The sequence below is a fragment of the Myotis yumanensis genome, unplaced genomic scaffold (genome assembly GCF_028538775.1).
Source record: "Myotis yumanensis isolate MYYU_CA2020_CCGP unplaced genomic scaffold, mMyoYum1.0.hap1 SCAF_7, whole genome shotgun sequence".
Lineage (NCBI taxonomy): Eukaryota > Metazoa > Chordata > Mammalia > Chiroptera > Vespertilionidae > Myotis > Myotis yumanensis.
In genome coordinates, this window is record NW_027223758.1 from 16131720 (window position 1) to 16150187 (window position 18468).

The 18468-nt window shown below is 42.1% G+C and overlaps 1 pseudogene; it reads left to right on the forward strand.

Moving 5' to 3' along the window:
* Nucleotides 1-4610: 4610 nt before the first annotated feature.
* On the forward strand, nt 4611-4857 carry LOC139014353 (guanine nucleotide-binding protein G(s) subunit alpha pseudogene; annotated as a pseudogene).
* The last annotated feature ends 13611 nt before the right edge of the window (nt 4858-18468 follow it).

Sequence of the window (18468 nt, forward strand, 5' to 3'; positions counted from 1 at the left end):
AAAACGTCCTCAATCTGATTGAGGTACGTTCGCTGAGGTCGACCCCTTCCAACTCTCCCATCCACACTCGTCTTGTATACTTGTTTCGTCTAGTCCAGTGGTCGGCAAACTGCGGCTCACGAGCCACATGCGGCTCTTTGGCCCCTTGAGTGTGGCTCTTCCAAAAAATACCGACTTCTGCACATGGGCCACTAAGTTTCAATCGCACTGTACGTGCGCGCCCGCACATGGTGTTTTGTGGAAGAGCCACACTCAAGGGGCCAAAGAGCCGCATGTGGCTCGCGAGCCGCAGTTTGCCGACCACTGGTCTAGTCCATAGGCCAATGCTCTACCCACTGAGTCAAACAACTGGCTAGGGCCACAAGGGATTTAATACTAATCATATATCACATTTATTCAACCTTACTCTATTCTAAGCATTGCTAGGTGCTTTCCATACTTTCCAGCAACTCCTCTGCTCTTTACCACAACCTTGGGGGCCACTATTTTTATTATATTATTATTACTATCATCTCCCAATCAACTGATGAGGAAACTGAGATCCAGAGAAGTATACCTTGCCGGAGGTCTCCCAGTTAGTAAGGGGTGGGGCCAGGACTTGCACCCTCCAGAGATTCTCTCCAGAACCCACCTTCTTAACCATAACACAACTTCGAAAACTAAATACTTGCCAAGAAACTAAGGATGATGGAACTTCCGTGGAGGGGTTGTTTGTTGCACACCAGCCAGGACCTTAGGAGCCCCAGCCCTGGGGATGAGTTCCCCCCTTCCTCAGATTTGCTCTTTTACTCAAATGGACTCAACCCCAGGATCCAGGTTGACCATGGGAAGTACGAGGGATAAGAACCAGCATTCACTGTGGAAACCCCAAATATCTGTTAGAAGGTGTGCCATTTCCCTAATGCTTACAAAGCAGCAGTGTACAAGAGGGTGAGGAAACAGTCAGGCCCCCGTGGCTTGTGGTTGCTGATGGAAAAGATGCAGAAATGGCCCTCAGTTTGGCAACCTGGTTTGTAAAAGGAGGGAAGGACATGTGAGTTGTGGTGATTCTGTTCCTCATGTTTGAGGAATGAAACGCGGTGCTGACTGATTTGTGGCAGACCTGGGGCGTTCCATTCTCTCTAGGAGAAAAGCTGATTCACACTCGAGGAAAAGGTTTAAGAGAAACAAAGTTTTATTTTGGAATAGTGATGTACAGAAATCCAGCCCCCGTGAGCGTTTGACCAACCACATGGCTAATGGAGCCTACTTACTGCCCCGCCTTATATCCACAAACTCACCCTGACCCTCACTGCAGCCAAGACAAGACTGGGTGTTTTACAAAAGGCAATCAAACGCAGTGTATAGTCAGTATGGTCATTTAACAGCTTTTACAGAGAGAAATTGAAGTTCAATTAGTTAAGTGATTGTACACAGTTTGGGTGGTTGTTTTTTGTTTACTTGGTTGGTTGTTGTTTTGTTTTGTTTTGTTTTTTTTGTATGGGCAGAATTTTCTTTAGATAAGGCATTCCTGAAAAGAATATAAACCAACACCAATGATAACATCAACCATGTATGGACCAATACCCGAGTGCCGGGTACTATCCTCATCATTTTATATGCATATCTCATTTAAACCTCACAACAATGTTGCCACTTAATGGACGAAGAAATGGAAGTTCAGAAAGAAAATAAAGTCACACAGGTGGCCAGTGGCAGAGCTGGAACTCAAGCCTCATTTCGAATCACCAGGCTGTCCTGTGGCCCCTCTTGATCAATTAAGCTGTCATTACTAGTAAAGTGCTCGTTTACAACCTGGACAGCCACAATCCAAGGGCACCAAAGCGGCAGCTTCTTTCTTCACACAGTCTGTCAGTTACTCAGCACATTGCATTGCCACAAGTTCAAGTTCTGGCCTATGAAGAATGAAGCACTTCCTCACGAAAGCAGGGCCTTTTTACCTTCTCAGCTGCTCCTGGGGGAACCAAGTGACCCAAGAGTTGGTCAGTATTTTGGGGAGAGCCTCTTGAGCAGCCGTGGGCAAACTACGGCCCGCGGGCCGGATCCGGCCCGTTTGAAATGAATAAAACTAAAAAAAAAAGACCGTACCCTTTTATGTAATGATGTTTACTTTGAATTTATATTAGTTCACACAAACACTCCATCCATGCTTTTGTTCCGGCCCTCCGGTCCAGTTTAAGAACCCATTGTGGCCCTCGAGTCAAAAAGTTTGCCCACCCCTGCTCTAGAGTCAGGGTCTCCCAAGGGAAAAGGGAGACTTTTGTTTCCTTGGAAAACAGAAGACAAGCACAGACAGGGTTGTCTTGCCTTCAGGCAAAATGAGCTTGAAACATAGGAAGAAGAAACTGATAGAGAAAAGGGAAGAATCTGCCGTTGTTACTTTGGTGTATCTTCCTTGAGAGACTTTATTTCTTTCTTGATCGGGTCTGTTCAGGCTGCTATAACAAAACACCAGAGACCGAGTGGCTTATAAACAACAGAAACCTACTTCTCACAGTTGAAGGTCTGAGGTCAGGGTGCCAGCATGGCGAGGTGAGGGCCATGTTCCAGGTACCTGGCTTCTCGTTGTTTCCTCCTGTGGTTGAAGGGGCCAGAGAGCTCTCACGGGTGTCTTTTATAAGAGCACCAATTCCATTCATGAGGGCTCTGACCCAATCACCTCCCAAAGGCCCCACCTTCTAACTGAGGGTTAGAGTTCAACATATTATCAACGTAAGAAATGTCCAAACCTGTAGAGAACTTTTATAAGAGTTTATTTGAGCCAAAACCAACAATTGCCAGAAAGCAAGATCTCAAATGCTCTGGAGAGTGCAGTTTCTTTTATGCATCTGAAATTACAGAGAGACTGTAAGGAAGATGGCATGAAGGTGGGAGACAGCAAGGCAGGGATTTAGTTAAGAAGATTGTGCTCTCTGGAGGGTGGTTACACTTATTTCAAAGGTGTGTTAACCTAGAGCAGGGGTGGGCAAACTTTTTGACTCGAGGGCCACAATGGGTTCTTAAACTGGACGGGAGGGCCGGAACAAAAGCATGGATGGAGTGTTTGTGTGAACTAATATAAATTCAAAGTAAACATCATTACATAAAAGGGTACGGTCTCTTTTTTTTTTTTTAGTTTTATTCATTTCAAACGGGCAGGATCCGGCCCGCAGGCCGTAGTTTGCCCACTGGCTGATAGATGCACAAGAACAATGGACAGGGCTTGGTTAAGACAAACACAAAGCTTTTACTAAAGAAGTTATGTGCCTGGGGCATTACTACCCAATAAGACCTGCCCAGTTAGGAATTTATTATCAGATCACCCTATGAGGTTACTTTCTGTAGAACCACTTTTTTGCCCGCAATATGAGTTGCAGGGAACACATTCAGACCAGAGTAACCTCTATGTCTCTATGTCAGTGGTTCTCAACTTGGGGGTGATTTTACAAACCAGGGGATATTTAGCAATGTCTGGGGACATGTGGGTCACCACTGGGGTGGGGGGAGGGGGTGAGGACAGAGTGGTGAGGGGTCGTGTTGCTGACATAGTGGATAGAGACCAGGGATGCTGCTAAACTTTTTCAATGCACAGGACAGTACCTGATAACAAAGAATTATGTGGCCCAAAATGTTGATAGTCCCGAGGTTGAGAAATTCTGCTCTAAATGATGAAGATGGGACTTCATAAGCACAGGTCAAGTACAAGATATTTGGGCTTACCTTAACTGCAACTTATCATCAGCTTTGAGAAAGGCATCCTTCCATTCTACCCGGCCTCATTTCTCTCCCTGTCAACAAATGAAGCCGGATTCAGAGATTTACTAATTCTCTTTGTTTTCCACCCCCTAAATGTGGACATAAAAGTGACTCCGAGTGCTCACATGTCCACAGCCCCCAGGTGCCTTGATGATTATCTGTGAGGCCATAACTGGTTTACTTATGGAAATGGGGAATCAGAGAGAAAAATTAAGCCTGGCAAACTGGGGGGTGGAGGGGCAGGCAATGGGAACATTCCAGAAAGTTTATTCAGGGGAAACCTGACTCTGGGATAAAGTAAAATGTACAATTAAAAAAAGAAAGAAAGAAAGAAGAGAGAGAGAGAGAGAGAGAGAGAGAGAGAGAGAGAGAGAGAGAAAGAAAGAAAGAAAGAAAGAAAGAAAGAAAGAAAGAAAGAAAGAAAGAAAGAAAGAAAGAAAGGAGAAAGAGAGAGAGGAAGAGAGAAAGAAAGAAAAATGCCCTGGACAATGTGGCTCAGTTGGTTGGGCATTGTCCCCTGCTGGTTGGATTCCCAGTCAGGGCACATGCCTGGTTTGCAGCCTTGATCCATGACAGAGAGTGTGCAGAAGGTAGTCCATCCATATTTTACTCTCATATTGATGTTTCTCTCTCTGCCTCTCCCTTCCTCTTTCTCTGAAAACCTAAAAAAAAAAAAAAGGAGAGAAGGGTAACTCCTCCTCCTTCCTCACCCCTCACAGCTGACTCCTCCTTCCTTCTCTTTTCCAACCCACTGCCCCCCGGGCCATTTAGGATAGGGAGGGCACCCGGCCCAGCCAATAAGAGTGGGAGGACAGCAGCTCCTGCTTTGGTCCAGAGCAGCATCAGCCCCTGCGGCTCCTGCTGAGAGGTGGAGCATGGGTTGCCTCGGAAATAGTGACTGAGGACCATCGCAAGAAGGAGAAGCAGAGCAAGAGGTCAACAAAAAAGACTGAGAAGCAGCTGCAGGACAAGCAGGTCCACACACTGCCTGCTGCTGCTGGGTGCTGGAGAGTCTGGTAAAGGCAGCATTGGGCGTAAATGAGGATCCTACACATGAATGGGTTTAATGGAGAGGGCTGCAAAGATGACCTGCAGGCTGCCAGGAGCAACCGTGAATGGTGAAAAGGCTACCAAAGTGCAGGACATCAAAAATGACCCGAAGGAGGCCATTGAAACCATCGTGGCCGCCATGAGCAACCTGGTGCTGTGGCAGGACAGTAAGAAGCTAGGGAAATCCCTGGGCAAGTGGAATGGGAACACTGAGACAGGAAAGTTAAATCAAGGCCAAACAGTTTGGGCAGCTTGCAGCCAGCTTGTGAATTGCAAGATCTTATCTTCCCCAACCAAGGACACTTGAGAGCAAATGGTTTATACCGTCCTCCTAACCAGAGAATACATAGCTTAAATCACCCTGGCCTGGGAAAATAGAGAACAAAAAGCAATTAATGCCATTTGTGCCAGCTAAACCCAAGGACAGACGAAGTCTTGGAGACAAAATAACAAAAACCCCATTAAAGCCAAACAGAACTAAGACAAAAGTAAAACAGACCTAAGAATAATCCAAAACTCCTCTATACACTCATTTTAATACATCAGCATATTAAAAATGGACCTGGAAAGCTGATGAACACTCTAGTGAAACCCTCCCCTAAGATTCTCACCTGCAAAAATAAAAAAAAAAAGGATAAAAAGACCTCAGGACAAAGACTCAATGCAGGTTCACTCTAGAGCATGCATGTGAACTTTTTATTTCTTCCTATATTCTAAGGGTCCACACGACACTTGTCCCCTGGGTAGCTTCTAAGCCAATAATCTCAGTACTGTTGTCCAGATGGCTTGGGCATGTAGGCTTTCAACAGGGCCTTGAAACATAATTCATATTAAGTAAGCATGGCCTTTGTTTCTCATGAATTTTCCTATTTTTCTTGAAACACATTGCTTTCTGAATCTTTCATTTTCCCTCTTTAGGAGAGACATTTGGGCATAACTATTATGGTTGTTGTTATTCCTCACCCAAGGGTATTTTTTTCCATTGATTTTTTAGAGAGTGGAAGGGAGGGGGAGAGACAGAGAGAAAGAAACATTAATATGAGAGAGACACATTGGTTGCCTCCTGCACGTACCCCAACCAGGGCCAGGGATCAAGCCTGGAACTGAGGTATGTGAGTGTGACCGGAATCGAACCCTCAACCCTTCAGTCCTCTGACTGGTGCTCTAACCACTGAGCAACTAGCTAGGGCATAAAACTTATTTTATTTCCCTCTTTTTTTTTATGTGAAATAACAGAGCAAGTGAGTTGATAATTGACAACTTACATTTAGCCTAGACATGGGGAAGGGAGTGCGGAGGGGATGGTGACTGGGGAAGACAGGGGACAGTGTATTACATCTTGTAAAGGATAAACAAAGTTGAACACTACTTAAAGTGGTAAGGACAGATTTGAATTAGCAATAACTATTGTGATAGAGAAAAGAGCCCAGTGTGAACTGAATTCAACTTCAGTCTCTACAGAGGTGACTGGACATGTTAAAGGGAGGATGAGGGAACAGGGAAGGGTGAGCAGGGCTCAATAGAGTCAGGAAAGGGAAAAATGAAAAAGCTAAAAGCGGAGTATTGGTTCCTGTGAAATCCATGTGGGTTTGCTAACTTATGAAACTTAGGTCCCTACCTTCCCACAGAGGCTGAGAGACAAGGATCCTATCTGCAGGTGTGGGGAACAAACAGGGAATTCTTTGGGCAGCCTTGAATTTTCTCAGGCAGATACTTTAATGGGTACTAGGGTCATCCTAACAATGTGGCCTTGATGTCTTAGAAAATATGTTAGTGTTTGTACAGGTCTTTATAGGCCAAAGTTGAGACATAGTTAAGAAGACGTCTCAGAGGAGTCTGGCTAGGATTTGGCCAAGGAGAGAATCATTGTCAACCTCAAGGTTATGTCCACTGCTCAGCACAAGTGGATTATTACCATTTGGGACCCAACATTGCCAGGCCTTCCAATTGCTGCAGGAAAGCCATAAATGCAGATATTTACATAAAATCTTCCAAATTTTAAATTTTGGTAACTTATCCCAATACATGTATTTTTAATGTGGTGCAGGACAAGCTAACAAAACCTGTCTGTGGGTGAACTCTGGCCCTCAGACTACCAGTTTGCAGGCTCTGCAGAAACTAATGGTTTGGGAGGGGGAAGAGGGGATTAACCCTTGATCTTCATTCTTTCCTCATAAAAATGTCACTCTTTGGCAATAGCACTTTCCCAAATCTTTATTTTGTGTTGAGTTTGATTGACGAGGCATAAACAGAAATGCTTCCTGAAACATGAGAACTTTTACCTCCCAGGCAAGGTACATAGGAACATTTTCCTATTTTATTGCTGAATTCTATGCTTTATGAATCCTTTTCCTTTAAGACCTTGCTTTTATCTCATTCCTTTGGGCAACCAAGCTACTTTGCTGAGAAAACTTGGCAGACGATTATATTTAGAAAAGTGTAGAGCCAAGCAAATTCGCCGATCAGCTGCCCTGAAACCCATGACCCTGCAGGAGGGGGAGCCTGCGTCCTGCTATTTCTGCCTGCCCTCCTGAGCACTTGTTATCAAACATATAACTGAGCATTTCTAGTTTGTATACCCAGGAGAGGTTTATAAGCACAGGTTGAGAAGGGCATAATAAATACCCCTTTGTAATCATTGGAATTATTTTATTGTTACCTTCAATAGCAGAGCATTAAGAAGAAAGGTTTTTATGAGTAAGTAGCAGAAGGAAGAGTTTAGCTCTTTCCTCCCCCATCCAGGTCAAGCGTTCATTTCTTCACACCTGCACCTTGCATCCACCTACGTGCAAGCAAAAAACATAAGTCATCATTCAAAGTGCTTTACACTTTTAGCTTCAAGGGAAAAGCTCCTCGATTAGGTTATCCTCAAGTAACAGTTGTTTACTCTGAGGAAAAATGGGAGACAAGGCCACAGGACGCTTTGGGGAACTCACAGACAGTTGTGCAGAGCGAGGCCTCATAGGGATCAAATTCAGGATTCATGTCTGGAACCAAGAGGGGTTCCTGATCCCCAGAGCTCAGTTCCATCAACAGGGCACTCGACCCCTCAGCCCACAGTAAGTGTTCACCAATCCCTTGCCTTTATGGGGTGTTAGAAACTGAATTGTGCCCCCTCCACCGGTTCATATGTTGAAGTCCTAACCCCAATACTTCAAGAAGTGCTCTTATTTGGAGGTAGAGCTTTTAAAGGTAATTAAGTTAAAATGAAGTCATTAGGGTGGGCCTAATCCAATATAGCTGGTATTCTTATTAAAAGAAGAGATTAAGATACAGATACACACAGAGGGAAGATCTTGTGGAGATGCAGGGAGAAGACAGCCATCTGCAAGCCAAGGAGAGAGGCCTCAGAAGAAACTAACCCTGCTGACACCTTGATTTTTGACTTCCAGCCTCCAGAACTGTGATAAATAAATTTCTGTTGTGTAAGTCCCCCAGTCTGTGGTACTATGATATGGCAGCCCAAGCAGACTCATGTATGGGGCTCAGCTGCTTTACCCCCTGCTCTTACTGCTGCTGCCGCCACCCAAATATCCCTAGGCCAAAACTGCTGCTTGCATATACTTGCTGTGTCCTCATGGCTTCTTGTGTTGGGCAAAGCACTGTAACCAACACTCCCTTCAGAATTCTGGATCAGGTTTCCCACCTGCTTCCAACTCTGTGGCCAAGCGGTCACAGGATACGCTTCAAAGCTACCTAAGGCTGTTTGCCTTGGTGTGAGGCTGCAGGAAGAGCCCCCTTAAAAAGGAGTGTGTGCGCACATATGTATGTATCTGTGCATGTGTCTGTGAACGTGTGTGCGAAACATGCTTAGATTTGGCCCATTTATTCAAAAGCCAGTTTATTCCAGAAAATACAAACCAGTCTATTGTGATAATGAGGTGGGGGTGGAGGAAAGGGTTTGATAAAACTTTGTAAATATAGAAAATGTTTTGTGTTTTGATTGTGGGCACGATTTCGTGGACATATTTAGCTGTCAAAAACTCATGAAATCCTATCCTTTACAACATGGATGCTGTTTATCATATTAAATTAAACCTAAAATTGTTTTTCAAAAAAAGTTGTTTTTTAAAAGCCATTTTAAGGGGTTCATTTTGGGATATTTGGTGCCTTGGGGTATGACGAAGAAGCCTGAGGGCTTAGGCCAAGTTTTAGAGGTGGCTCAGAAACATCAGTCTGTGACATGAATGTGTGATTTCTCCACTCTCCTTGGCCTGGCAAACAGTGAAGCCAATAGGCAAGAACTGGCTGTGTTGGAAAATGTGAGCGAGCAGATCAGGTGGGGCCACTGAGTAACCGAGAATGAGGAAGACTCAGCATATTACAGTGATTACTGCCTGCAGGGTGTTCTGGGAACCTCTGAGTCAGAGAATGCAAGAAAATACCCTCTTGTCTGAGTCTTATCTTTGTTCACCCCTGCTTTGTTCTGAAACGAACTTTTCTCAACATTCTAATACAAGCATGGCTCAGTTTTCACTTTGCTGATACTCCCCTATCAGCACAGCTATCTTGCTGGCATCAGAAGGGATGTGCCCAGACCATGCCCAAAGCCTTGCTTCACTTGCACTGGTTTTAGTGTATGCTGAGACAGGCAAAGGTAGCTGGAACCATTATATCACTGCTAATTCAGAAACAACAGAATTCAAAGATGCAGCCAATTTTTAAAAAATAAATGTTTCAAAAACAGAGAGAGATTGTCACCAGATACTCCTTTTTAGTGAACCTTGTACTGAGATACAGCATACATAGAGAGACTTGCACCACTATACGGGAACTGCTGGATGAATTGTCACAAAAGGCATGCTCTCGGCTGAACATCCAGGTCAAAAGGAACATTATTATCAGCATCCCAGAATCCCCCTTAGGCCACTTCCCAGTCACTGTCCCCCTCAACCCACCCAAAGATAAGCACTATCCAGACTTCTATCATAAGTAACTTCTTAACGTTCATATAAGCTATATAACTTTCATATAAATGAAATCATACAAGATGAATTCCTTTGTGTCCAGCTAATTTTGTTCAAAATCTTTTGGAAGATTTATTCATGTTTTTACTTACAGTTGTAGATGTTTACTCCCATTCTGGATAATACTCTTTTCTATGGCTATACCACAATTTATTTATCCACCTACTACTGGGCATTTGGATTGTGTCATGTTTGGGGCTAATATGAATAGTGCTGCCATGAATGCTTTAGTGCATTTGTTTAGATGAATACATGTCAAAAAAATCTGCTGTGTGTGTGTGTGTGTGTGTGTGTGTGTGTGTGTGATGAACTGTTGGCTCAGATGTTTAGTTTTAGTAAATTCCATGAAATTATTTTCTAAAATGGTGATAGCAATGTCCACTTCCATCATTTGGGTATGAGTTCCTGTTGTTTCTCATCCTTGCCAGCACTGGTTTTTTTTCATCTTTTTCAATATTTCCATATCAGTGAGTCTGGAATTCTTTTGAAGAAAAAAAAAAGATAGGCTAAGAAGGAATAGTCACCATAAATATTTTCTCAACATAGGCAAATTTTGCTTCTTACAGATTTAAATATGTAGTTAAGTTTACTGACCTCAGACAATCAATTATACACTTAATATGAGAAGACCTCCAAATGTAATTATGCTTAAGGCTCAAGTATGTTGTTTGAAAAATGTTATGATGTGGGAGTAGAAATGGAAATGGGTGCAGTCATTTGGGAGGATAATTTGTAGTATCCACCAAAGTTTTAAAAGTGCACTGATGTAACAATCCCCCTTGGGAATAGTAATACAGAAATACCTAAGTATACAAAGATTTTTAAAAAATTTATCTTTATTTTTGAGAGTATAACAGATGTCCTCCATTTTTACCCCATTACCCTTCTCCACCCAGTTTCTGTGCCACCCCAGGCCTTCACTGCACTACTGTCCACAGAAGAAACAAATAATGCACCAGTTATGTATATATGCTTATAAATTCTTTGGTTAATTTCTTCCCACATCCCTTCCCCCCTTCCTCTGAGATTCATGCTTCCATGTCTTTGGATCTATTTTGTTCATCAATTTATTTTGCGTATTAGATTCCACAGATAAGTGAAATCATGTGATATGTCTTTCTCTGACTAGCTTATTTCACTTAACATAATAATATTCTCCAGGTTTCTCCATGTTGTCTCAAAGGATAACAGCACCTTCTTTTTTACAGCTGCATAGTATTCCATTGTGTAAATGTACCACAGCTTTTAAAATATATTTTTATTGATTTTTAGAGAGAGAGGAAAGGAGAAGACAGTGAAAGAGAAACATCAATGTGAGAGCAGAACATCAATAGGCTGCCTCCTGCCTATCCCACACCTCATCGAGCCTGAAACCCAGGCATGTGCTCTAACTGGGAGTCAAACAAGCAACTTTTTGGTGCACAGTTTTACTTCCTCCCTCTAATTTGTATGCCTTTTATTCTTTCTTCTTGTCTGGTGGCTGTGGCTAGGACTTCCAGTACTATGTTGAATAAAAGTGGTGAAAGTGGACATCCCTGTCTTGTGCCTGTTCTTAAGGGAAATACTTGTAGTTTTTGCCCATTGAGTATGATATTGGCTGTTGGTTTGTCATATATGGCCTTTATTATGTTTAGGTGTTATTCCTCCATTCCCACTTTGCTGAGAGTTTTTTTTTATTTATCAAAAATTGGTGCTGGATTTTGTTGAATGCTTTTTCTATGACTATCTATGATCATGTGGTTTTTATCCTTCATTTTGTTTGTGTGGCATATTGCATTTATTATTTTGTGGATATTGTAACAACTTTGCATCCCTAAGATAAATCACACGTCCTCATGGTGATGTCTGCTTTCACCACTCTTATTCAACATAGTACTAAAAGTCCTAGCCACAGCAATTAGACAAGAAGAAGAAGTAAAAGGCACACAAATTGGAAAAGAAGTAAAACTATTATTTGCAGATGACATGATACTGTATGTAAAGAACGCTAAAGAGTTCACCAAAAAACTACTAGAACTAATAAATGAATTCAGTAAAGTAGCAGGATACAAAATAAATATCCAGAAATCAGTTGCATTTTTATTTTATTTTATATTTTTGTTGATTTCAGAGAGAAAGGGAGAGGTAGAGAGAGATAGAAACACCAATGATGAGAGAGAATCATTGATTAGTTGCCTCCTGCACATCCCACACTGGGGATTGAGCCCACAACTCAGGCATGTGCCCTGACCAGGAATTGAACCGTGACCTCCTAGTTCATAGGCCAATGCTCAACCACTGAGCACACCGGCCGGGCTCACTTGTATTCTTATATACCAGTAATGAACTATCAGAAAGGGAAACTAAGAAAATTCCATTTACAGCTGCATCAAAAAATACCTGGGAATAAATTTAACCAAGGAGGTAAAAGACTTGTACTTGGAAAATTATAAGGCATGAAAGAGAGAAATTGAAGAAGATATAAATAAATGAAAGTTTATATCATGCTCATCGATAGGAATAATTAACATTGTTAAAATATCCCTGCTACTGAAAACAATCTATAGATTCAATACAATTTCTATCAAAATATCAATCATGTTTTTTACAGAACTAGAACAAATCATCCAAACATTTACATGGAACCACAAAAGTCTCTGAATAGCCACAGCAACTTGAGAAAAAAGAACAAAGTTGGAGATATCATGCTACTTGATCTCAAACTATACTACTTGGCTATAGTAATCAAAACAATATAATATGACATAAAAACAGTCATATAGATCAATGGAATATACTAGTAATATAGAGCCCAGAAATAAACCCACACCTATATGTTCAATTAATATTTGACAAAGGGGCACGAGCATATAATGAGGTAAAGACAGTCTATTCAATAAATGGTGTTGGAAAAATTGGATAGATACATGCAAAAAATAAAACTAGTCCACCTTCTTAATACAATATACAAGAATAAATTCAAAATGAATGAAAGATTTCAATGTAAGACTCATAACCATAAAATTCCTAGAAGAAAGCATGCAGTGAAAGTTCTGACAATTCTCATAGCAATGTTCTTTCTGCTACATCTCCTCAGGCAAGGGAAACAAGAGAAAAAAAATAAACAAATGGGACTATATCAAACTAAAAAGGTTTTTACAGCAAATAAATCCATCAACAAAATGAAAAGGCAACCTACTGAATGGGGGAACATATTCACCATTAATGTACATTCCATAGGGTTAATATCCACAATTTATAAAGAACTCATACAACTTAATACCCAAAAAACAAATCTCATTTAAAAATGGGCAGAGGACCTGAATAGACACTTCTCCAAAGAGGACATACAATTTTCCAATAGACAAATGAAAAAATGCTCAACATTACTAATTGTTAGAGAAATGCAAATTAAAACCACAAGGAGATATCACCTCACACCTGTCAAAATGGCTATCATCAATAAATCAACAAGCAAGTGTTGGCAAGGATGTGGGGAAAAGGGAACCCTTGTGCACTGTTAGTGGGAATGCAGGCTGGTGCAGCCACTGTGGAAAACTGTATGGAGTTTCCTTGAAAAATTAAAAATGGAACTGCCAGCAATTCCTCTTCTGGGTGTATATCCAAAGAAACCCAAAACACTAATTCAAAAGAATATATGCACCCCTGTGTTTTTCGCAGCATTATTTACAATAGCCAAGATATAGAAGCAGCCCAAGTGCCCATCAATAGACAAGAGGAATCTCAGAGGGAAGGTGGGGGGTAGGGGGAGGGAGGAGAGATTAACCGGGGAATTTATTGCATATATGCATAGCTCATGGACACAGACAATAGTGTGGTGAGGGCCTGGGAGGGGCAGATACGGGTGAAGAGGGTCAGTGGGGAGGAAAAGGGGCACATCTGTAATGCTTTCAACAATAAAGCTAATTTTTAATTGTCTTTCTACATATATATAACAGAATATTACTCAGCCATAAAAAAGAAAGAAATCTTACCATTTTCAACAGCATGAATAGACATAAAGGGAATTATGCTAAGTGAAATAATTCAGTCACTGATAGATAAATACCATATCACTTTACAATATAAATAAACAAACAAAACAGAAACAGATTCATAAATACAGAGAACAGATTAATGGTTGCCAGAGGGGAGGGGGTTTGGGGGAGTGGGTGAAAAGGGTGAAAGGAATGAAAAGTATAGATTGGTAGTTACAGAATTATTTTGGGGGGTATAAAATACAACATAGGAAATATTGTCAATAATATTGTAAGAACTATGTATTGTGCCAGCTCGGTACTGGAAATATCAGGGGGGACACTTTGCAAAGTATATGATTGTCTAACCACTATCCTGTATACCTGAAAATAATACAAAATAATATTGTATGCACACTGTAATTGAAAAAATAAAAATACTTTTTAAAAAATATATTTTATTGATTTTTTACAGAGAGGAAGGGAGAAGGATAGAGAGTTAGAAACATCAATGAGAGAGAAACATTGATCAGCTGCCTCTTGTGCATCCCCTACTGGGGATGTGCCCGCAACCAAGGTACATGCCTTTGACCGGAATCGAACCTGGGACCCTTGAGTCCGCAGGCTGAAGCTCTATCCACTGAGCCAAACCGGTTAGGGCTAAAAATACTTTTTAAAGGCAGGAGAGAAGAAGAAAAAGGAGAGAAAGGAGATTGAAAGTGATAAGGAAAAGGTTTTAGATGAAAGTGTCCCTTGACAGTAGTGTGTTGGCACATATTGCTGCCCTTTTGAAATCGATATGATCTCAGTCTGTATTTCTTCAGACGTGATCCTAGAATAAGCACTGAAGTGCAAAGAGGTTAGTGAGAAGTGAAGGTGAGGGAGCAGGGAAGTGATACGGAGTAGGAGGACTGCCAATCAAAGCTGAGTGATGAGACCCGCTTCCTCAGGGGGCAGCTGGAGCTCAGCCCTATGCAGAACACCACCTCAGAGACAAAGGATTTGGCTTACTTACACACCAATTTAGTGTAACTCTATTTTGAGGGCTGCTTCAGAGGGCTCTTGATTCCCCTAGTGCAGTGGTCAGCAAACTGCGGCTTGGCAGACTGCGGCTCTCGAGCCACATGTGGCTCTTTGGCCCCCTTGAGTGTGGCTCTTCCACAAAATACCGACTTCTGCCCACGGGCCACAAAGTTTCAATCGAACTGTACGTGCGCGCCCGCACGTGGTATTTTGTGGTATTTTGTGGAAGAGCCACACTCAAGGGGCCAAAGAGCCGCATGTGGCTCGCCAGCCGCAGTTTGCCGACCACGGCCCTAGTGCTTCTGGCCTGTTGCGAGGAAATGCAGAGTGGAGTGCCAACTGGAAATGAGGCAATGGGCATGAAATAGGGAACTAGAAGAAGGTGGGCTGGGCACCCAATGTAGGCCACAGGTATCTGCCCAGGTTTTTTGAAACTTCTCCTCTTATAAACCTCTGTTCTTGTCATTTCAAAGGAAAATAATGATACTATCTCAGGTTGACTTGACTTTGATTCCAACACTTTGTTATAGTGTCCCCGACCAAGGTGACCTGTGAGAGCTCTCACTGGGGAGCTCTACACTGTGGGGAGAACAGAGCTGGGGATGGACACCTCTGTGAACACAGCCATGGAGTTGCCTCCTACCTTCTGGTAAACTGGCCTCTGTTCCCATTCTCGTAGAGAAAAGAGAAACGAGGGACATGTATTTCCTATGAATGCTTTCAGAATAAATTCTCATGGCTTGAGATTGATTCACTGCAGATAGACACAGCTGTCCCAAGCAAGTCAGAGCAAAGAATGGGAGCTGGCAAAAATGTTATTTCTTATGGAATAGGCTGTGCCTTACTGTGGTTGGATTTGGGGTTATAGCCAACAAAGTTCCATTTCTGAAAGAGCATCTGCTATGGAGCTCTCACTTAAAAGGTCATTCGATAGCGTGGATTCTGAGGGCAAGTTTAATGTGTTTCTCAGTAAGATAAGACCAATGGCAGTGTCAGAATAACTACTAAATCGCTTGTTTAAAAATATTCATTTACCAAATATTTCTTGAGAATCTTGAAACAGTTGAGCTCTATGCTTGATGCTGGGAGAATAGCAGTGATACCCCCGCACAAAGACCCCTTACCTTGAAGAAGTTTGTAATGTAGTTGTATGAAACAGGTGATGAATAAATATGCAAAATACTGAAGATGTCAGATGGTGATAAGTGGGGTGGGAAGGACAAAGCAGGGCAAAGAGTGAGGTGGGGTAAGGTTGGGAGCGGCAGCTTTAAATGGAGTGGACAGGCAGGTAACATTTGAGCGGAGACTGGAGAAAGGGGAGAGGGAGCCATTTGCACCTCTTGGGAAAGAGGCGTTCAGACAGAGGAGATGGCATGTGCACAAACCTTGAGATGGAAATGTGCCTGATCCATTGGAGCTGCAGCTAGAGGCTGGGGTGGCCAGGAACGGGCCGCTGTGGGGTTTTAACAGAGGAATGATACAATAACGAATTCCTTTTCAGTATCATCACTTGGGCAGCTGAGGTGAGAATAGGCTGGTGGCAAGGGGCAGGGGATTTGGGGGAGGTAGGAGGGGGGAAGACAGTGCAGGTGGAAAGGCGGGGCAAACGCAGGAATAAATCTCCTTCCATGCTGGGAATATCTGAGGGAACTCATCTTAGGAGGAGTAGTAATGGAAGGAACTTCTCTGACAGCTGCCCAGAGGAGCAATTCAGAAAGAGTCAAGGGCTCCTTCATACGGGAACACATCCCGCAAAAGCATCTTTGCATTTGGTGATTCTAGTCCACATACATGGCCAAAGAGGGTGAGACACTAAAAGTTAGGCTGAATCTGATTTAAACATAGCCAAAGACCTAAACAGACACCTCACCACAAAAAATGTACAGATGGCAGATAAGCATATGCAAAGATGCTCTACATCATATATCATCAGAGAAATGCAAAAATTTTTTAAAAGGGGATACCGTTTCACACCTATGAAAAGGACCACAATGTAGAAACCTGACAATACCAAGTGCTGGCGAGGATGTGGAGCAACAGGAGCTCTCCTGATTGCTGGTGGGATGCAGAATGGTACAGCCACTTTGGAGGACAGTGTGGCAATTTCTCACAAAACTAAACATATTCTTACTATATGACATAGCAATCATACTCCTTGGTATTTACCCAAAAGAGTTGAAAATGGGTCCACTCAAACCTGCACACAGATGTTTATAGCAGCTTTATTCATAGTTGCTAAAACTTGGACACAACCAAGATGCCCTGCACTTAGAATGATTACATAAACTTGATGGGTAAATATACAGTGGTACATCCAGACAATGGAATATTATTCAGCAATAAAAAGAAATGAGCTACCAAGCTATGAAAAGACCTGGAGGAACAAAATTACCTGGTTAAAGACGCCAACTGAAAAGGCTGCATGCTGTTTGGTTGTAACTATATAACATTCTGGGAAAGGCAAAACTATGGAGACAGTAAGGGATGGTGGTTGCTAGGGGCTGGAAGGGAGCTGCTCTGGGCTGGGCTTTCATCCTTTGTTTCATTGGCATGAAAGCCCTTCAAGGGTGTGATATAAAGCTTACAGGCCAGGCCCTAGCTGGATAGTTCAGTTGGGCAAAGCATCGTCTCAATACACCAAGGTATGGGTTTGATCCCTGGTCAGGGCACATACAAGCATCAACCAATAAATGCATAAATAAGTGGAACAACAAATTAATGTTCCTTTCTCTCTCCCTCGTTCTCTCTCTCTCTCTCTCTCTCCCTCTCTCTCTCTCTCTCTTAAATCAGTAAATAAAAACTTTTAAAAAAGCAACAGTATACAGATACTGTGATAAATTTTCCACTCACCCTACTCAGTGCTCACCAGTCCTTGGTGGGGAGGGGTAAACCCAGCTGCTTCCAATGAGAACTTTTCTTCGGGATTTATTTCCCTCTGGCCAGTTACACTAACGTTCTCTAGTGGAGACCAGAGCAGATCGGAAACTATGCCCTAAATGGAGCATCTACTCAGTAAATTCTGGTAATCCATTCAATGGAGTTTTACACAGCCTTTTAAAATAATGGCTATGATGACTATGCAGCTGTGTAAAAAATGCTTTGGGGAAAAATAAGACAATACAGAATTGAGTACATGCCACAGCCATCAATAATACACATTTTAAGAAAATAGACAAGAAAAAAATAGTGAGAAGTACATGATAAATATTAAAATAATAAAAGTATATAAGGATCATATATAACTTATCACTACGAGTGTATTTTATTTTCCAAATTGTTTTAAAATTCTAGCTTTTTGAGTTCTTCTTTGCTAGAAAAGAAAGTCTGGCTTCTGAAAATAGTTTCAGAGAGTTTAAATGTCAGAGACTCTGGACAACTAAGTTGGTCTGCTCTGTCTCCTGTGTCTGAAAGCTAAGACTCGAGTGCCCCACGTGGGAGGCCAATGTTTGAGTCACACTCTCCCTTTCAAGGTTCCTGAGAACAATATAACAATTTCCTGGCAGTAACCACTAGCAGTCAGCAAATTAAATTGACAAAGATACATGATACTGTCTTTCCTCCTTTCTTCTTTGTCTTCCGAAATTTAGTCAAACAGGAATTCCAAAGGTCACCTTTCTTGCCACGTGATGTTAATACCCTTCTAACAACCTCAGACACTTCTCTGCAAATTTAATGAAGGAGCAACCCCTGCTAACAAATGTCAAGGGAGGAAATTAAGGTTGTGAGTTTTAGTTAGA